This window comes from Salmo trutta, chromosome 5 (genome assembly GCF_901001165.1).
Source record: "Salmo trutta chromosome 5, fSalTru1.1, whole genome shotgun sequence".
Taxonomy (NCBI): domain Eukaryota; kingdom Metazoa; phylum Chordata; class Actinopteri; order Salmoniformes; family Salmonidae; genus Salmo; species Salmo trutta.
The window spans coordinates 9,864,231-9,886,847 of record NC_042961.1 but is presented as its reverse complement, the minus strand read 5'-3'; the positions used below and the strand labels follow the sequence as shown (position 1 = coordinate 9,886,847).

Genomic DNA, 22,617 nt, shown 5'->3' with positions numbered 1-22,617 from the left:
GAAAAGTTGTCGTGCTGGATGCTTTTTGTACTTTACCATGATCTGGTAGCTGGGGGACTTGTGTTTTTCTCTGTTGATACTGGTGTGGGTGCCTCGATGCCCTACCACCATGTAGAGCTGCTCAGGTACATTCAGGTCAGTCATACCTACAGTTGAAGTCAGAAGTTTACATACACTTAGGTTAGAGTCATTAAAAATATTTTTTCAACCACTCCACAAATTTCTTGTTAACAAACTATAGTTTTGGCAAGTCAGTTAGGACATCTACTTTGTGCATGACAAGTACATTTTCCAACAATTGTTTACAGACAGATTATTTCACTTATAATTCACTGTAACAATTCCAGTGGGTCAGAAGTTTACATACACTAAGTTGACAGTGCCTTTTAACAGCTTGGAAAATTCCAGAAAATGATGTTGTGGCTTTAGAAGCTTCTGATAGGCCAATTGACATAATTTGAGTCAATTGGAGGTGTACCTGGGGATGTATTTCAAGGTCTACCTTCAACCTCAGTGCCTCTGTTTGACATCATGGGAAAATTCAAAAGAAATCAGCCAAGACCTCAGAAAAAAATTGTAGACCTCCACAAGTCTGGTTCATCCTTGGGAGCAATTTCCAAAACACCTGAAGGTACCACGTTCATCTGCACAAACAATAGTACGCAAGTATAAACACCATGGGACCACGCAGCCGTCAAACCGCTTAGGAACGAGACGCGTTTTGTCTCCTAGAGATGAACGTACATAGGTGCGAAAAGTGCAAATCAATCTCAGAACAACAGCAAAGGACCTTGTGAAGATGCTAGAGGAAACATTTACAAAAGTATCTATATCCACAGTAAAACGAGTCCTATATCGACATAACCTGAAAGGCCGCTCAGCAAGGAAGAAGACACTGCTCCAAAACCGCTATAAAAAAAGCCTAGACTATGGTTTGCAACTGCACATGGGGACAAAGACTGTACTTTTTGGAGAAATGTCCTCTGGTCTGATGAAACAAAAATAGAACTGTTTGGCCATAATGACCATCGTTATGTTTGGATGAAAAAGGGGGATGCTGGCAAGCTGAAGAACACCATCACAACCCTGAAGCACAGGGTGGCAGCATCATGTTGTGGGGGTGCTTTGCTGCAGGAGGGACTGGTGCACTTCACAAAATAGATGGCTTCATGAGGGAGGAAAATTATGTGGATATATTGAAGCAACATCTCAAGACATCAGTCAGGAAATAAACCTTGGTCGCAAATGGGTCTTCCAAATGGACAATGACCCCAAGCATACTGCCAAAGTTGTGGCAAAATGGCTTAAAGACAACAAAGTCAAGGTATTGGAGTGGCCATCATAAAGCCCTGACCTCAATCATATAGAACATTTGTGGGCAGAACTGAAAAAGTGTGTGTGAGCAAGGAGGCCTACAAACCTGACTCAGTTACACCAGCTCTGTCAGGAGGAATGGGCCAAAATGCACCCAACTTATTGTGGGAAGCTTATGGAAGGCTACCTGAAACGTTTGACATAAGTTAAACAATTTAAAGGCAATGCTGTCAAATACTAATTGAGTGTATGTAAACTTCTGACCCACTGGGAATGTGATGAAAGAAAAAAAAGCTGAAATAAATCATTCACTCTACTATTATGACATTTCACAATCTTAAAATAAAGTGTTGATCCTAACTGACCTAAGACAGGGAATTTTTACTAGGATTACATTTCAGGAATTGTGAAAAACTGAATTTAAATATATTTGGCTAAGGTGTATGTAAACTTCTGACTTCAACTGTATTAGGTTACTGCCATGCATAAAGCATACAATATGGTCTTTAAGATGAGTCCTGAGGGAAGGCTAGTGATACATTGTGTACGCACCCTTTTTTTATTTATCAGCCTTTTGAAGTATGAAGAGTGCTTTCCATGCAAGACTTTCTTTTTATCGCCGCTCCTCATAAACAGCAGTACAGTTGATAACTTCCTGCAAAACAGTACATCATATAACATTATTACACCAATACATATTTCCAACACAAAATGTTTAAAACCACTATACAACAATATCACAATGTACACTACCGGTCAAAAGTTTTAGAACACCTACTCATTCAAGTGTTTTTATTTATTTTTACTATTTTCTACATTGTAGAATAACAGTGAAGACATCAAAACTATGAAATAACACATACGGATTCACGTAGTAACCAAAAAAAGTGTTAAACAAATCAAAATATATTTTATATTTGAGATTCTTCAAAGTCACCACCCTTTGCCTTGATGACAGCTTTGCATACTCTTGGCATCCTCTCAACCAGCTTCACCTGTAATGCTTTTCCAACTGTGTTGAAGGAGTTCCCACATATGCTGAGCACTTGTTGGCTGCTTTTCCTTCACTCTGCGGTCAAACTCATCCCAAACCATCTCAACTGGGTTGAGGTCGGGTGATTGTGGAGGCCAGGTCATCTGATGCAGCACTCCATCCTCCTCCTTCTTGTTCAAATAGCCCTTACACAGTCTGGAGGTGTGTTGGGTCATTGTCTTGTTGAAAGACAAAGGATAGTCACACTAAGTGCAAACCAGGTGGGATGGCATATCACTGCAGAATGCTGTGGTAGCGATGCTGGTTAAGTGTGCCTTGAATTCTGAATAATCACAGACAGTGTCACCAGAAAAGCACCCCACACCATCACACCTCCTCCTCCATGCTTTATGGTGGGAAATACACATGTGGAGATCATCCATTCACCCACACCATGTCTCACAAAGACACGGCGGTTGGAACCAAAAATCTCAAATTTTGACTCCAGACCAAAGGACAGATTTCCACCGGTCTAATGTCCATTGCTCGTGTTTCTTGGCCCAAGCAAGTCTCTTCTTCTTATTGGTGTCCTTTAGTAGTGGTTTCTTTGGATTCTTTGCAGCAATTCGACCATGAAGGCCGGATTCACGCAGTCTCCTCTGAACAGTTGATGTTGAGATGTGTCTGTTACTTGAACTCTGTGAAGCATTTATTTGGGCTGCAATTCCTGAGGCTTGTAACTCTAATGAACTTATCCTCTGCAGCAGAGGTAACTCTGGGTCTTCCTTTCCTGTGGCGGTCCTCAGGAGAGCCAGTTTCACCATAACGCTTGATGGTTTTTGCAACTGCACTTGAAGAAACTTTCAAAGTTTATGAAATTTTCAGATTGACTGACCTTCATGTCTTAACGTAATAATGGACTGTCGTTACTCTTTCTTTATTTGAGCTGTTCTTGCCATAGTATGGACTTGGTCTTTTACCAAATAGGGCTATCTTCTGTATACCCCTCCCACCTTGTCACAACACAACTGATTGGCTCAAACACATTAAGAAGGAAAGAAATTCCACAGATTAACTTTTAAGAAGGCACACCTGTTAATAGAAATGCATTCCAGGTACCTACCTCATAAAGCTCGTTGAGAGAATGTCAAGAGTGTGCATAGATGTCATCAAGGCAAAGGGTGGCTACTTTGAAGAATCTCAAATATATTTTGATTTGTTTAACATTTATTTGGTTACTACATGATTCCATATGTGTTATTTCAGAGTTTTGATGTCTTCACTATTATTCGACAATGTAGAAAATAGTAAAGAAAAACCCTTGAATGAGTAGGTGCTCTAAAACTTTTGACCGGTAGTGTATGCATGTGTCTGTACCTTTGTGTGTGTGTGTCTCTTCACAGTCCCTGTTGTTGCATAATGTGTATTTTTACATTTTTAATTCTGATTCTACTGCTTGCGTCAGTTACTCGATGTGGAATAGAGTTCCATTTAGTCATGGCTCTATGTAGTACTGTGCACTGCCTAATCGTCCGTTCTGGACTTGGGGACTGTGACGAGACCTCTGGTGGCATGTGGGGTATGCATGGGTGTCCGAGCTGTGTGCAAGTATTTTAAAAACAGATAGCTCGGTACATTCAGCTTGTCAACACCTCTTACAAAAACAAGTAGTGATGAAGTCAATCTCTCCTCCACTTTCAGCAATGAGAGAATTAGATGCATGTCATTAATGTTAGCTCTCCGTGTACTTGTAAGGGCCAGCCGTGCTGCCCTGTTCTGAGCCAACTGCAATTTTCTTAAGTCCCTCTTTGTGGCACCTGACCACACTACTGGACAGTAGCGTCAAAACAAGGGCCTGTAGGACCTGCCTTGTTGATAGTGTTGTTAAGGCAGAGTAGCGCTTCATTATGGACAGACTTCTCCCCATCTTAGCTACTGTTGTATCAATATGTTTTGATCATGATAGGTTACAATCCAGAGTTACTCCAAGCAGTTTAGTCACCTCAACTTGCTCAATTTCCACATTATTCATTATGAGATGTAGTTGAGGTTTAGTGTTTAGTGAATGATTTGTCCCAAATACAATGCTTTTAGTTTTGGAAATATTTAGGACGAACTTATTCTTTGCTACCCATTACGAAACTAACTGCAGCTCTTTGTTAAGTGTTGCAGTCATTTCAGTTGCTGTAGTAGCTGACGTGTATAGTGTTGAGTAATCTGCATACATAGACACACTGGTTTTACTCAAAGAGATGTCGTTATTAAAGATCAAAAATTTAAGGGGCCTAAACAGCTACCTTGGGGATTTCCTGATTCTACCTGGATTATGTTGGAGAGGCTTCCATTAAAGAACACCCGGTGTTCGGTTAGACAAGTAACTCTTTATCCACATTATAGCAGGGGGTGTAAAGCCATAACACATACATTTTTCCAGCAGCAGACTATGATCAACAATGTCAAAAACAAGACAGCCCACCCAATCATTTGATCATCAACTTCTCTCAGCCAATCATCAGTCATTTGTGTAAGTGCTATGCATGTTGAGTGTCCTTCCCTATTTATTTTATTTTTTATTTTACCAGGTAAGTTGACTGAGAACACATTCTCATTTACAGCAACGACCTGGGGAATAGTTTTAGGGGATAGGAGGGGGATGAATGAGCCAATTGTAATCTGGGGATGATTAGGTGGCCGTGATGGTATGAGGGCCAGATTGGGAATTTAGCCAAGACACCAGGGTTAACACCCCTACTCTTATGATAAGTGCAATGGGATCTTTAATGACCTCAGAGAGTCAGGACACCCGTTTAACGTCCCATCCGAAAGACGGTACCCTATAAGCGTGCTGAAAGTCTTGTAAGCATTGTATCTGGTCAAACACAATAGCTGATTGGTCAGCTATTTGTGCCAGTAAATATCGTCCACTATTATTCTCAGTAATTTTCCATCCAGATTGTCAGACCCCGGTGGTTTGTCATTGTTGATAGACAATAATGTTTTCACCTCTCCCACATTGACTTTACAGAATTCAAAAATAAAATTCTTGTCTTTCATAATATGGTCAGATGTACTTGGATGTGTAGTGTCAGCGTTTGTTGCTGGCATGTCATACCTAAGTTTGCTTATCTTGCCAATGAAAAAGTATTGAAAAGTAGTTGGCAATATCAGTGGGTTTTGTGATGAATGAGCCATCTGAATCAATGAATACTCCATCAGTTAGCCTTTTTTCCCAAAATGTTATTTAAGGAGCTGCAAATATTTTTACTATCATTCTTTATATCATTTCATTCTGTTTCATAGTATAGTTTATTTGTTTTTGTATTTAGTTTAATCACATGATTTCTTAATTTGCAGGACGTTTGCCAATTGGTTGTGCTGACAGACTTATTTACCATACCTTTTGCCTCATCCCTCTCAACCATACAAGTTTTCAATTCCTCATCAATCCAAGGCGATTTAAAAAAATGTTGAGTAATTTTCTTAATGGGTGCGTGCGTATTAGTAACTGGAGTAAGCAATTTCATAAATGTGTCAAGTGCAGCATCTGGTTGCTCCTCATTACACACCACAGACCAGCAAATATTCTTTACATCAACAACATAAATCACTACAAAACTTATTGTAGGACCTTGACGGGGCTGCAGTGGAGCAGGTTGAGAGCTTCCAGTTCCTTGGTGTCCACATCACCAACAAACTAGAATGGTCCAAACACACCAAGACAGTTGTGAAGAGGGCACGACAAAGGCTATTCCCCCTCAGGAGACTGAAAAGATTTGGCATGGGTCCTCAGATCCTCAAAAGGTTCTACAGCTGCAACATCGAGAGCATCCTGACTGGTTGCATCACTGCCGGGTACGACAATTGCTCGGCCTCCGACCACAAGGCACTACAGAGGGTAGTGCGTACGGCCCAGTACATCACTGGGGCTAAGCTGCCTGCCACCCAGGACCTCTACACCAGGCGGTGTCAGAGGAAGGCCCTAGAAAGTGTCAACAACCCCAGCCATAGAATGTTCTCTCTACTACCGCATGGCAAGCGGTACCGGAGCGCCAAGTCTAGGACCAAAAGGCTTCTCAACAGTTTTTACCCCCAAGCCATAAGACTCCTGAATATGTCATCAAATGGCTACCCGGACTATTTGCATTGCCCCCCCCCCCCCCCCAACCCCTCTTTTACGCTGCTGCTACTCTATGTTTATCATATATGCATAGTCACTTTAACCATACCTACATGTAAATACTACCTCAATTAGCCCGACAACCGGTGCCCACGCACATTGGCTACCCGGACTATCTGCATTGTGTCCCGCCACCCACCAACACCTCTTCTTTACGCTGCTGCTGCTACTACTCTCTCTTTATCATATATGCATAGTCACTTTAACCATACCTACATGTACATACTAACTCAATTAGCCCGACTAACTGGTGCCTGTATATAGCCTCGCAACTGTATATAGCCTCGCTACTGTTGTATTTATTTCTTTACTAATCTATTGTTCACCTAATACCTATTTCTTTACTTAAAAATCACACTGTTGGTTAGGGCCTGTAAGTAAGCATTTCACTGTAAGGTCTACTACACCTGTTGTATTCGGCGCACGTGACAAATAAACTTTTATTTGATCTCATACATTATATTAGGCCCAGCCTTTGGAACTTTGGTTTTCCTAGATATGGCTACTATATTGTGATCACTACATCCTTGGATACTGCTTTAAAGCAATAGTAAAGATATGATCAATACAGGTTGATGATTTCATTCCTGTGCAGTCTGTAAATAACCTAGTAGGTTGACTAACAACCTGAATCAGGTTGCAGGCACTGGTTACAGTTTTAAGTTTTTTTTCCTGCGTGGGCAGATTGATGAGAGTCAATATTTAAAATCACCCAGAAAATATACTTCTCTGTTGATATCACATACATTATCAAGCATTTCACACGTATTATCCAGACTGTTAGCACTTGGAGGTCTATAGCAGCTTCCCACAATAATGGGCTTAAGGTGAGGCAGATGAACCTGTAGCCATATTACTTCAACAGTGTTTAACATGAGATCGTCTATAAGCTTTACAGGAATGTGGTTCTGAATATAGACTGCAACACCGCTCCCGTTAGCATTTCTGTCTTTTCGGTAGATGTTATAACCATGTATTGCTACCACTGTATCAAATATATTATCTAAGTGAATTTCAGAGATAGTCAGAAAATGAATGTCATCTGTTACAAGCAAGCATTTTTAGCACTTTTCTGGGTTGCTTGATTGTTTTTAATGCTTTACTGGGAAGCTTATCAGAAGTAGACTTGCTCATGTTATTTATATTGGAGCTGATTGTGCAGGGTGAGCTGCACACAGTGGTCTTCCTACTAGGGCACACTGCGTCAGTGCTAACAGTATAACTGATTCATAGGCCCATGATTACTGCATACAATCGCTGTAGGATCAACAGAGGTATTCAGCGCAATTAGGGGAACATAAATTAAAGTTACATACATTGCGTCTGCCAACGCCCCTAGGATAATGTACATTTAATGCAGCATTATGACGACTCATTGTCACAATGGTAGAGATTAACTGAGCTGGTCTTGGATCATTTACCAGTCATTGTTTCAACGCAGCCTTGAAATGCGTGGACAGAGTCCAGGAGCCAAGATGATTTGGACTCTGTCATTCCTGTAGAGTATCTTCTGTTTCCAGAAGGTGTCAAAGTTATCAATAAAAGTGATTCCAGCAGAGCTACAGTAGCCTTTTAGCCAGATGTGTAATGCCAGTAGCCTGCTGAATCTTTCACACCCGCGGCCCAACGGTGGTACTGGATCTGAAATTATGCTAAAATCAGTTCTTTAAAATCCATTTTCAAATGTTCCGAGCTAGCCCTCCTGATGTCGTTTGACCCCACATGGACTATGACAGCGTCAGCTCCCAGCATCTGTGGTAGAACAGTCGGAAGCAGCCTTGTTATGTCCTGTACTCGTGCTCCTAGGTAGCACAGGGTTTTTGCCTTGGTGACCGAGATGTTTCTCACCATAGAGCTGCCTATGACGACTGGTGATGTTGAATGGGCCAGTCTACCAGGCAGCCTCACGGTCTGATGATTGTGGGAGCTCTAGGGATCTGAACCAGAGGTAGAAGCAACCAGAGAGGGAGACAGAACAGAAGACAAAGACGCAGGTACCTCTGGATCCGATCTTGAATGGGAAGCCCCTAAGGAAGATGGCGCCGGAACCTCTGGATCCAGGGCGGCAAAGTCATTTCTGGTCTGTGTCAGGTCCAGGCTTAATATCTCCATGGAGACCCGTTGCCAGAGGATGCTTTCTTCGACTTCCACGGCGAGTGACGTACCTCCATAGCTGGTTTGTTGGGTTGAGAACAGCTCTGTTCTCCAGGGATGGGGGAGGCCCCTTCGGGGATGGATCCCTGCTGAGCACCGGCCAGTCGGCCGTGGAGAGCCGACACAGAGGCGACACTTCAACCAGACCGGCACGTGGATTCCCCAGTAGCTTGTGTAGATTTGCTACCTGCTTGCTAAGAGTATCCTCTTTGACCCTGTAGTCCTCCGCAAGAAAGCAGATGCTACATTAAAAAGTCAGCGCGGTCCCCATTGTCCCGGAACAAAGCAAAGTAAACACAGCTCCTGCAGCACTGGAAACATTTAATAGTGACCTCCATTTGAGACCACCGAACCAGCTAGGCTAGCTGGGCTTCCGTGTCTCGTCCCCTATCCGGATTCTGGCAGGACCCCGGGACAGACAGCAGCGCTCACAGCAACTAAGCCCAACAGAGCCGCAGGATCAAAAACAAAAGTATTTAACCTGTTGGGGATAGGGGGCAGTATTTGCACGGCCGGATAAAAACACGTACCCGATTTAATCTGGTTACTACTCCTGCCCAGTAACTAGAATATGCATATAATTGTTTGATTTGGATAGAAAACACCCTAAAGTTTCTAAAACTGTTTGAATGGTGTCTGTGAGTATAACAGAACTCATATGGCAGGCCAAAACCTGAGAAGATTCCAAACAGAAAGTGCCCTCTCTGACCATTTCTTGGCCTTCTTTGTCATCTCTATCCAAAACAGAGGATCTCTGCTGTAACGTGACACTTTCTAAGGCTCCCAGAAGGAGCCAGAAGGCGCCAGAACGTTGAATGATGACTCTGCAGTTACTGGCTGAAAAACAGTAGCGCATTTGGTAAGTGGTCGATCTAAGAAAAATGAGACGGGAACGCGCGTGCACGTGAAGAGTCCCATTTTCTTCTTTGAGTCTTTGAACGAAAACAACTTCTCCCGGTCGGAATATTATCGCTATTTTACAAGAAAAATCGCATAAAAATTGATTTTAAACAGCGTTTGACATGCCTCGAAGTACGGTAAAGGAATATTTTGAAATTTTTTGTCACGATATGTGCCAGCGCGTCACCCTTCAGATAGTGTCTTGAACGCATGAACAAAACGCTGCTATTTGGATATAACTATGGATTATTTGGAACCAAACCAACATTTGTTATTTAAGTAGAAATCCTGGGAGTGCATTCTGACAAAGAACAGCAAAGGTAATCCAATTTTTCTTATAGTAAATCTGAGTTTGGTGAGTACCAAACTTGGTGGGTGTCAAAATAGCTAGCCTGTGATGGCCGGGCTATCTACTCAGAATATTGCAAAATGTGCTTTCACCGAAAAGCTATTTTAAAATCTGACACCGCGATTGCATAAAGGAGTTCTGTATCTATAATTCTTAAAATAATTGTTATGTTTTTTGTGAACGTTTATCGTGAGTAATTTAGTAAATTCACCGGAAATGTTCGGTGGGAATGCTAGTTCTGAACGTCACATGCTAATGTAAAAAGCTGGTTTTTGATATAAATATGAACTTGATTGAACAAAACATGCATGTATTGTATAACATAATGTCCTAGGAGTGTCATCTGATGAAGATCATCAAAGGTTAGTGCTGCATTTAGCTGTGGTTTTGTGACATTATATGCTAGCTTGAAAAATGGGTGTCTGATTATTTCTGGCTGGGTACTCTGCTGACATAATCTAATGTTTTGCTTTCGTTGTAAAGCCTTTTTGAAATCGGACAGTGTGGTTAGATTAACGAGAGTCTTGTCTTTAAAATGGTGTAAAATAGTCATATGTTTGAGAAATTGAAGTTATAGCATTTTTGAGGTATTTGTATTTCGCACCACGGGATTCCACTGGCTGTTGACTAGCCCAGAGAGGTTAAAAACAAAATGTACAAGGAAACACTGTCAGCTTTACAGTAATGTAAGTGCAGTGTGATCTACTAGACATACCTCCAGCCAGACCATACCCAGGGCCAGCACAGGGAGTAGGGCTCTCTGTCTGCGCAGTACTCCATCTCTGGACCAGGGGGAGTCCACCTGCAGGAAGATGCAACATCATCTACTCACTTCAATGATATTTATAGCTGCCGCGTTTCAGAGTAAACACCACATTTGTTTTACTTCAATTATATTTATTTCTATTTTTTTCTTGAGAAAATGTAGCTTTGAGGATTAAGCTTGCTCCAAAACATGTCAGCAAAAAAGACAGTTGAACGTTATTGAGCTGCCGCCCTGAAAGATTTTTGAAATTTCAGTTGTACATTCCTAGGACTGAGCATCCCTTCAGCGATCCAGACATTAAAAAAAATATTTGTTAGCTTATGTCATGGTAAAGTCAATCAAATGTATTTTATAAAGCCATAAAGGGTGACATAACAGTTCCTTATGTAGGGTACATTTCTAAATGTGACAAACGCTATAGGCTATCTATACCCAAAAAGAATGTGCTTTATAAGGGCTGACATAACACATGCTAATTAAGATGCTGATGGTGATATGAGATTCAAAACAGTTTGTGTATTGTATAGTAGGTCATCCTCCCTGCAAATGAAATATCCCTATTGGACAACAACGTACGTCATTCGAGACGTAGGTCTTACTAACCGATCTCAGCGAGCACACCTCTGCGTTGTGGCGGTGGCCCGTGTCCTGAAGACCAGGCCGATGCCCAGCACGGCCGCCACCTGCACGTTGTGTGGCACGTCCAGCTCAGTGGAGGTGGGTGGGAGTAGTGCGGGGATGCTCAGCAGGTGGGTGATTGACACATCCATGGTGCTCAGCTTGGCTGCAGACACACCCAGTAGCAGCCCGATGCTCGTCATGTCATGGCAGCCTCCATGGACTTCCTACTCAGCGGGGTTCACTTGTTTAATAACAGAGAGATTATGACTTGAATGAGTGACTGTAGGGCTGAATGGGTGTTGAGTATAAAACAACAAGGTTATAACAGATCACAGCTCTTTGCTCAGCATATGCTGAGTGAGGACAATTTTTCAGCCTGTTCCTCTTTTTGGAGGAACCAAACTACACTGTATGAAAGTAGTTGTTTTCTCCATCATCACACAAATGACAAAGGAAACTAATGAGAATATTTGAAAGTACTAATTTTGCATACATCACCTGACCCCTTTCATAGTTAAATCCTTCAACATTAATTTTCACCTATCAAAGGCTGCTGTATTAGACCATAACAGCAGCAGACCTTTAAAATGTCACACGTTGATGTGGTCAAATATAGGCTTATCTTTCCTGGCAGAGGTGAAATGCTAGCAAGAATGAGAATAGTAGTAAAAGTGATTACTATATATATTCTAGTAAATAACCACTGATCTTGCCTGAGCTAAGAGATGTGATAGATATGACCACGTGGCCTTCTTTAGTAGAAATGAGAAAGTTGCTATGCATCACTGCCAGGGAAAAGTCAAAGTGAAACTCTCCTCTGAGAGCACGGAGACCTTCCCACTTTCATGTGAGAAAAATAACAGGATGCTCAGAGACAAATTCTTCTAAAACCAATGCAATCTAGAGAAAGCTTAAAAACACTTATTGAGAAAAAGTACACGACTTCACTCAACCCCAGAGCAGCTGGTGGCTTTCCTGGCCTTTCTCAGAATGAGGACTGCAGAAGTGACTTGGTTTGTGGTGAGCGAAAACATGTGTGAGTGTGACTGACTCTGTGTGTGTGTGTGTGTGTGTGTGTGTGTGTGTGTGTGTGTGTGTGTGTGTGTGTGTGTGTGACTGACTGTGTGTGTGTTTGTGTGTGACTGACTGACTGTGTGTGACTGACTGACTGACTGACTGTGTGTGACTGACTGACTGACTGACTGACTGTGTGTGACTGACTGACTGTGTGTGACTGACTGACTGTGTGTGACTGACTGACTGTGTGTGACTGACTGACTGTGTGTGACTGACTGACTGTGTGTGTGTGACTGACTGACTGACTGTGTGTGTGTGACTGACTGACTGACTGACTGTGTGTGTGTGTGTGACTAACTGACTGACTGACTGTGTGTGTGTGTGTGACTAACTGACTGACTGTGTGTGTGTGACTGACTGACTGACTGTGTGTGACTGACTGACTGACTGTGTGTGTGTGACTGACTGACTGACTGTGTGTGTGTGACTGACTGACTGACTGTGTGTGTGTGACTGACTGACTGACTGACTGACTGACTGTGTGTGACTGACTGACTGACTGACTGTGTGTGACTGACTGACTGACTGACTGTGTGTGACTGACTGACTGACTGACTGTGTGTGACTGACTGACTGACTGTGTGTGACTGACTGACTGTGTGTGACTGACTGACTGACTGTGTGTGTGTGACTGACTGACTGACTGTGTGTGTGACTGACTGACTGACTGTGTGTGTGTGACTGACTGACTGACTGTGTGTGACTGACTGTGTCTGACTGACTGTGTGTGACTAACTGACTGACTGACTGTGTGTGTGTGTGTGTGACTAACTGACTGACTGTGTGTGTGTGTGTGACTAACTGACTGTGTGTGTGTGTGTGTGTGACTGACTGACTGTGTGTGTGTGTGTGACTGACTGACTGACTGTGTGTGTGTGACTGACTGACTGTGTGTGACTGACTGACTGTGTGTGACTAACTGACTGACTGACTGTGTGTGTGTGTGTGACTAACTGACTGACTGACTGACTGACTGACTGTGTGTGTGTGTGTGTGTGTGTGTGACTAACTGACTGACTGACTGTGTGTGTGTGTGTGTGACTGACTGACTGACTGAGTGTGTGTGTGTGACTGACTGACTGAGTGTGTGTGTGTGTGTGTGTGACTGACTGACTGACTGACTGACTGTGTGTGTGTGTGACTGACTGACTGACTGTGTGTGTGTGTGAGTAACTGACTGTGTGTGTGTGTGTGTGTGACTGACTGACTGAGTGTGTGTGTGTGACTGACTGACTGAGTGTGTGTGTGTGTGTGTGTGTGTGACTGACTGACTGACTGTGTGTGTGTGTGTGACTGACTGACTGTGTGTGTGTGTGTGACTGACTGACTGTGTGTGTGTGTGTGTGTGTGTGTGACTGACTGACTGACTGACTGACTGACTGACTGACTGACTGTGTGTGTGTGTGACTGACTGACTGACTGACTGACTGACTGTGTGTGTGTGTGTGTGTGTGACTGACTGACTGACTGTGTGTGTGTGACTGACTGACTGACTGACTGTGTGTGTGTGTGACTGACTGACTGACTGACTGTGTGTGTGTGTGTGTGTGTGACTGACTGACTGTGTGTGTGTGTGTGTGTGTGTGTGACTGACTGACTGTGTGTGTGTGTGTGTGTGTGTGTGACTGACTGACTGACTGACTGACTGTGTGTGTGTGACTGACTGACTGACTGTGTGTGTGTGTGTGTGACTGACTGACTGACTGTGTGTGTGTGTGTGTGTGACTGACTGTGTGTGTGTGTGTGACTGACTGACTGAGTGTGTGTGTGTGTGTGTGTGTGACTGACTGACTGTGTGTGTGTGTGTGACTGACTGACTGTGTGTGTGTGTGTGTGTGACTGACTGACTGTGTGTGTGTGTGTGTGTGACTGACTGACTGACTGACTGACTGTGTGTGTGTGTGTGTGTGTGTGACTGACTGACTGACTGACTGTGTGTGTGTGTGACTGACTGACTGACTGTGTGTGTGTGTGTGTGTGTGACTGACTGACTGACTGTGTGTGTGTGTGACTGACTGACTGACTGTGTGTGTGTGTGACTGACTGACTGACTGACTGACTGTGTGTGTGTGTGACTAACTGACTGACTGACTGACTGTGTGTGTGTGTGTGTGACTGACTGACTGACTGAGTGTGTGTGTGTGACTGACTGACAGTGTGTGTGTGTGTGTGTGACTGACTGAGTGTGTGTGTGTGACTGACTGACTGACTGAGTGTGTGTGTGTGTGACTGACTGACTGACTGTGTGTGTGTGTGTGACTGACTGACTGTGTGTGTGTGTGTGTGTGACTGACTGACTGACTGACTGACTGACTGACTGACTGTGTGTGTGTGTGTGACTGACTGACTGACTGACTGAGTGTGTGTGTGTGTGTGTGTGTGTGTGTGTGTGTGTGTGTGTGTGTGAGTGACTGACTGACTGACTGTGTGTGTGTGACTGACTGACTGACTGACTGTGTGTGTGTGTGACTGACTGACTGACTGACTGACTGACTGAGTGTGTGTGTGACTGACTGACTGACTGTGTGTGTGTGTGTGTGTGTGTGTGTGACTGACTGACTGTGTGTGTGTGTGTGTGTGTGACTGACTGACTGACTGACTGACTGACTGTGTGTGTGTGACTGACTGACTGACTGACTGTGTGTGTGTGACTGACTGACTGACTGACTGTGTGTGTGTGTGTGACTGACTGACTGACTGTGTGTGTGTGTGTGTGTGACTGACTGTGTGTGTGTGTGTGTGACTGACTGACTGACTGTGTGTGTGTGTGTCTGACTGACTGACTGTGTGTGTGTGTGTGACTGACTGACTGTGTGTGTGTGTGTGACTGACTGACTGACTGACTGACTGACTGACTGTGTGTGTGTGTGTGACTGACTGACTGACTGACTGTGTGTGACTGACTGACTGACTGACTGACTGACTGTGTGTGTGTGTCTGACTGACTGACTGACTGACTGACTGTGTGTGTGTGTGTGTGTGTGTGACTGACTGACTGACTGACTGTGTGTGACTGACTGACTGACTGACTGACTGACTGTGTGTGTGTGTCTGACTGACTGACTGACTGACTGACTGACTGTGTGTGTGTGTGACTGACTGACTGACTGACTGACTGACTGTGTGTGTGTGTGAGACTGACTGACTGTGTGTGACTGACTGTGTGTGTGTGTGTCTGACTGACTGACTGTGTGACTGACTGTGTGTGACTGACTGTGTGTGACTGACTGTGTGTGACTGTGTATGTGACTGTGTGTGTGTGTGCGAGACTGACTGACTGTGTGTGTGTGACTGACTGACTGACTGACTGACTGACTGACTGACTGACTGACAGTGTGACTGACTGACAGTGTGTGTGTGACTGACTGACAGTGTGTGTGTGACTGACTGACAGTGTGTGTGTGACTGACTGACAGTGTGTGTGTGACTGACTGACAGTGTGTGTGTGACTGACTGACAGTGTGTGTGTGACTGACTGACAGTGTGTGTGTGACTGACTGACAGTGTGTGTGTGACTGACTGACAGTGTGTGTGTGACTGACTGACTGACTGACTGACAGTGTGTGACTGACTGACTGACTGTGTGTGTGTGACTGACTGACTGACTGACTGAGTGTGACTAACTGACTGACTGTGTGTGACTGACTGTGTGTGTGTGTGTGTGACTGACTGACTGACTGTGTGTGACTGACTGTGTGTGACTGACTGTGTGTGAGTGTGTATGTGACTGGGTATGTGTGTGCGCGACTGACTGACTGACTGAGTGTGTGTGTGTGACTGACTGACAGTGTGTGACTGACTGACTGACTGACTGTGTGCGTGCCTCTCTGAGCGCCTCTCTGCGCGCCTGTGTGTGTGTGTGTCTGGCTGACTGCGTGTGCCTGACTGACTGCGTCTGGCTGACTGTGTGTGTGTGTGTGTCTGGCTGACTGTGTGTGTGTGTGTCTGGCTGACTGTGTGTGTGTGTGTGTGTCTGGCTGACTGTGTGTGTGTGTGACTGACTGACTGCGTGACTGACTGACTGACTGACTGCGTCTGACTGAGTGTGTGTGTGTGTGTGTGTTTGCATGCACACTCACCTCGGTGAAGTAGTCATGTAGGTTGAGTGTGGCCAGCTTGCTGGGGTGTCCGTTGAGGCCCAGAGACATGAAGAAGCCTGCGTACTCATTGGCCTGATCAGGGCTCTTGGGCATGTTGTAGGTGATGCAGGCAGAGTCCACCTGGGAGGCCCGGGGCGATCTTCAGGCCCGCAGCCACCCCGTTGTGAAAGCTGGACCAGCTCGTCATGTTGGGAAGAAGGTCAATGTTCCCGCTGTTCAGATCTACCACCAGAAACACAGCATTCCATATCAGATTGTGATCAATCCTACACGCATGCATTCTCGACTTACATTCAGACCGCAATCACACTGGCACCAAAGACCAATGTAAACATGGCCTGCTGGGCTCTAAATATATTTCTGCTCAGCAGAGTGATCACACACATCGCATTATTTGTCTTGCCCTAAAACACTTAAACATCAGCTATAATTATGGCTCCAGACTTACTGAAGTGAGCCTTGTGTGAGCTTTCTTGTGGGCTGCTGTTCAAAACGCACCCAGACATGGAACTTATATAGACGGAGTAAAGCCTTTTTACTCAGATCTTCAAAGACCTTCAAAGGAAAAACATACTCCTGTACTTGATGCTTTGTCATAACTAGTTCTGTTAACGTGTTTGAAGACACAGACTAGGCGTCCACCCACTCTGCCCGGAGGGGGTGAAAACAAGCTTTGGTGATGAAATTTCACTTCCATATTTGTCTTGGTAAAAATACATTCTACCAAGACAAATATGATTTTATTCATGTTCTTAATCGTTCAGTGGGGTCTTTCTCTGGCTTATAATTAACGTTATATCCAAAAAGTTAGATTCCGTAAGCTAATAAATCTGATAATAAGCAGCGAGCTCTGTTCACAGTGGTGTTGCCTTCTTGCAGTGACTTGAGGATTTTACATGTAGCGGTGGTCGTCTATAAAGTTATTTCCGGGGCGTCACAAAATGCTAAATTAGCATGACACGAGCTGAATTAAATTTAGAAAGGCTTTGAAAATAAAAAAATTTAAAACTTGGTATACACTCAGTGCTCCGTCCACATTTCAGAGACGCGCTCCTTTTTGTGAGAAATCTTTGAAAAAGATCAGAGTTTGAATTTCCATGAACAGCATATACTAAAATATGAAAAGAATTCATTGATTTACTCACCCTAATTTTGACCATCCTACAAGGTTAAAAACTCCAAATACGTTTCGAACGGATTATGATAGAGACATGAGGTTTGGACCATTGGTTTTCATAGAGCATTATCGACACAATTAACATATTTTTTACGCATTGGTCAAAATATGCATTTTTTATTGGACACCCTACATATATGCCTCCTCTCAGACAGAAACGTACACAGGTATGAGAAAGGCCTGAGGGATGCAGTACCAGTAAGGTTGAGTTTAGGCACAGGTAGGGGCTCTGTTGACACAGGGTGGTAGGAGAAGAGAGTGAACAGGCCTCTGCCCACTGGCAGAGCCATGGAACGCTGGCACAGCTACAGCAGTCTGCCCAGAGAGAAAGCACAGGGAAGGGGGAGCATCAGAACAACTACAGACCAAATGCTAACTACAGAGCAAACCTACAGTACATGCTTGAAACTAATCAGATTATTAATGGATATAGTCTATAACCTGGGCCAGTCTGCTTCTGAATGAGATAATCTAGGATAGCTGCCATTACTTGAACATAACCCACTTGTTCTCCTTCTCCTCTATGTCGCTGACCAAGGCCCGGTGGACCACGCTGAGCCTCACTGGTCGGGAACTCTGGAGGAGACGTCTGGCCTCCTGGACATGCAGCTCCTGGCCCCAGATGAGACCAATCACGTCCTGGTTAAGATCACTCATACCAACCTCCTTATCGTCTGCCTCTGTGGTGGCTGGAGCCTCCAGCACCAGCCCCGGACCGCACACACACACACAAGACAGACAAACATTAACTCAAAATCCACAAGATTGTAAAGGATGAAGCCCAAACTATCCAATAACCCCCCAAACTCACACGTACAGCTTTGCCTTTGGCCACGGTAACTTTGAGTGCTTTCTTGGTGAGGTCCTTTTGCCCAATCAACAGGCAGACATCCTCTGACCAGTCTGAGGAGGGTTGCTCTCGACACTGGTAGATGGCATCTGATGGGCAGAGCCACACCAAAGAGCATGGATTCCAGGTCTTTCTATAACATAGCAACATTAGACAGGCTGTGGAGATGTTTCTAGGCCTAATGTAGAGGCTTGCCTGCTGATGTTAGCCAAACAACAAGCTTTTCAGCCAAACTTTGATTTGGAAGTGTCAGGCTTCATACTGCTATGTCTGGAAAAGAAACAGGGATTGCAAATGTGTAGAGTTGACAGTGAAAATTAAGTCTTAATTTGGAAAAGCATGGTTAAAACCTTGGGACAAGAGTCTAGTTTGTAGTTGTTACTATTACTAGTGGGACATAAAGCGAGTGAACCCTTCTTGTGGCTTTATGGGCAATCAAGAGTCTGTAAGAAGGAACTGATTCAGGCTAAATGTGTTGCAGGTATGTTTTACCTCCTCAAAGCTGCTGCAATTAGTTTTCTTCTGGCCTGTGAGAGCGAGATGAGAGATGCCACATGAGGGCTGTAGGTCAGTTGTCACAGAACAGGATGTGTGAAATGGGTCATCAGAGAAAACAGGGGAACGACAAAAGAAGCCAAGAGGCCTTTCAGCCTCACAATCATCACCAGAATGCATACTACTTTCCAAAATGCCAAATAATATTTATTTGGAGACTGAATTAAAGGAAAGTTCCTCCCAAAAATGATATTTTGGTATTTGTTTCATTAGTCCATTGATGATATAGTGCCAAAATGTTTTGCTTCTCAGCAAACAAGTTTAAAATGTATTTCTTTCAAAATACAGAAATCATCATATGATGCTAAATACACTGCTCCAAAAAATGAAGGGAATACTAAAATAGCACATCCTAGATCTGAATGAATGAAATAATCTTATTAAATACTTTTTTCTTTACATAGTTGAATGTGCTGACAACAAAATCACACAAAAATAAATCAATGGAAATCCAATTTATCAACCCATGGAGGTCTGGATTTGGAGTCACACTCAAAATTAAAGTGGAAAACCACACTACAGGCTGATCCAACTTTGATGTAATGTCCTTAAGTCAAAATGAGGCTCAGTAGTGTGTGTGGCCTCCACGTGCCTGTATGACCTCCCTACAACGCCTGGGCATGCTCCTGATGAGGTGGCGGATGGTCTCCTGAGGGATCTCCTCCCAGACCTGGACTAAAGCATCCGCCAACTCCTGGACAGTCTGTGGTGCAACGTGGCGTTGGTGGATGGAGCGAGACATGATGTCCCAGATGTGCTCAATTGGATTCAGGTCTGGGGAACGGGCGGGCCAGTCCATAGCATCAATGCCTTCCTCTTGCAGGAACTGCTGACACACTCCAGCCACATGAGGTCTAGCATTGTCTTGCATTAGGAGGAACCCAGGGCCAACCGCACCAGCATATGGTCTCATAAGGGGTCTGAGGATCTCATCTCGGTACCTAATGGCAGTCAGGCTACCTCTGGCGAGCACATGGAGGGCTGTGCGGCCCCCCCCAAAGAAATGCCACCCCACACCATGACTGACCCACCACCAAATCGGTCATGCTGGAGGATGTTGCAGGCAGCAGAACGTTCTCCACGGCGTCTCCAGACTCTGTCACGTCTGTCACGTGCTCAGTGTGAACCTGCTTTCATCTGTGAAGAGCACAGGGCGCCAGTGGCGAATTTGCCAATCTTGGTGTTCTCTGGCAAATGCCAAACATCCTGCACGGTGTTGGGCTGTAAGCACAACCCCACCTGTGGACGTCGGGCCCTCATACCACCCTCATGGAGTCTGTTTCTAACCGTTTGAGCAGACACATGCACATTTGTGGCCTGCTGGAGGTCATTTTGCAGGGCTCTGGCAGTGCTCCTCCTGCTCCTCCTTGCACAAAGGCGGAGGTAGCGGTCCTGCTGCTGGGTTGTTGCCCTCCTACGGCCTCCTCCACGTCTCCTGATGTACTGGCCTGTCTCCTGGTAGCGCCTCCATGCTCTGGACACTACGCTGACAGACACAGCAAACTTTCTTGCCACAGCTCGCATTGATGTGCCATCCTGGATGAGCTGCACTACCTGAGCCACTTGTGTGGGTTGTAGACTCCGTCTCATGCTACCACTAGAGTGAAAGCACCGCCAGCATTCAAAAGTGACCAAAACATCAGCCAGGAAGCATAGGAACTGAGAAGTGGTCTGTGGTCACCACCTGCAGAACCACTCCTTTATTGGGGGTGTCTTGGTAATTGCCTATAATTTCCACCTGTTGTCTATTCCATTTGCACAACAGCATGTGAAATTTATTGTCAATCAGTGTTGCTTCCTAAGTGGACAGTTTGATTTCACAGAAGTGTGATTGACTTGGAGTTACATTGTGTTGTTTAAGTGTTCCCTTTAATTTTTTGAGCAGTGTACATCAAAACAACGGCCAAATGAACTCGAGGATGGAGACAACATGGCACAAATGCCTTTCAACCTCTTCAGTGACATGCATGTCTGAGGCATGTGGAAGGCATGTGGAAGGCATGTCACAGGGATGGTTGTTCATCATCTTGGGGGCACACAGTTCATTAATCAGACACACACAGAAACCCACCTGCAGAGCTTGGCTAGATATTTCAAAACATCCAACTGAAGTGGCATTGCCATTTCCAATCATGTACAGGGCGTAGCTCTGAGAGGGAGGGAGAGAAAGAGGCAGAGAAAGACAGAGAAACAAACGTCAGCGTCTGGTCTGTTAAGAGACACAGACCGAGAGATGGGGAGTGAGAGAAAGAGAGAGAAAGCGAGAGAGAGAGACAGACAGTGATGGGGTAAATAGATTCTGTAATTGCATGACAGGCTGTCAGTCTCTCAGCAGTGACATGAGTCACCTCACTTAGCCTGATGGGAGGAGACGCACAAGGCCTGGTCATCAGCACAGTCTCCTCCACTCCACCAACCTGATTCAGCCCTGCATCCGACCAGGGCTTAATTATAGTGGAGTACACAGACACACACAAATACAAGCGTGCGCTTTCACACGTGCACACAGTCTTACTCACATACATTCCCTCTGTCTTTACACACAAGACAAATGTTTCCCTCTCTCCCTAGCATGAAGCCTTATATCATAGCCATTTGACATTTAAACAGAGCATGCGTGTCATTGCTTGATGACCCCTTTTAAACAGGGAGATCCTATTAGAACCTGACCTAGCATTGGCTCCACTGGGGGTAGGGACTGCCAACCAAGCCAGGGAGGATGATTTGACGTTGGTCACTCAAAATATCCAGGAATTTTTTATTGTCAAAACAGTATTTATGTACCATGTCAGTCAGATTGTGAGGTCCTCTAGCTGTGCTCTAGCTAACCAGGCCAAAAACTTTCCTCACACCAAGGACAACGTAAATCAGGATTCCCCAACTGGCAGCAATAAGAATGTACTTTTTTTTTCTTAAACAGCAAATCAGCTACAAGTGATTTTAATTTTGAAAATCTGTTCAAATGTATTCCCACGCATAATACAGAGATATGTGACCGTATACAAACGTAAGCAAGGTTCATTTGCATTCTACAAATGATTAGTATTTATGTTTTGGCCCCCTGACCATCCGCTCAAGAAAAAAATAATAATAATTGTCCCATGGCTGAATATAGTTGATGATCCCTGATGTAAACACTTATTCCATTTTCAGTTGTCAGTGGCACCCCCTACTGGAGATGTTGATATTGCAAGCAAACTCTAAACTCCCACATTCATTAAGTCTTGGGGGGAAAAAGTGTATTCTACACATTTCCAGAGCGATATATATGGCTCCATATATTTCCTTCCCTTGTCATCATGAGGCAAAGATGGACACAGTGTATGAGAATAAACAACAACGATGATGATGATGATATTGATAGCATACCAGCACCAGTAGTTTGGTCCTCTCACAGATGCCGGGCAGGTAGGTGCTACCTCCTCTCCCTTCAGACAGCTGCTGAGCCAGCTGAACACACGGAGGCTCCGCCCTCAGGAAGCACGGATGCAGCATCTGGGCTGCAGTAGAGGGAGGGGCCACAGAGACAGTCATTCAAATGGTCACAACAGGCTCTGCGACTACAGGCTGTGACCATGACAACAGAAATCTGTCCTTATCACTC

General features: G+C 44.5%; 1 pseudogene; it reads right to left on the bottom strand.

The window, feature by feature from the left end:
* Nucleotides 1-58: 58 nt before the first annotated feature.
* The window catches only part of LOC115193456 (anaphase-promoting complex subunit 1-like), a 36,701-nt pseudogene continuing 14,142 nt past the window's right edge, over nucleotides 59-22,617 (bottom strand).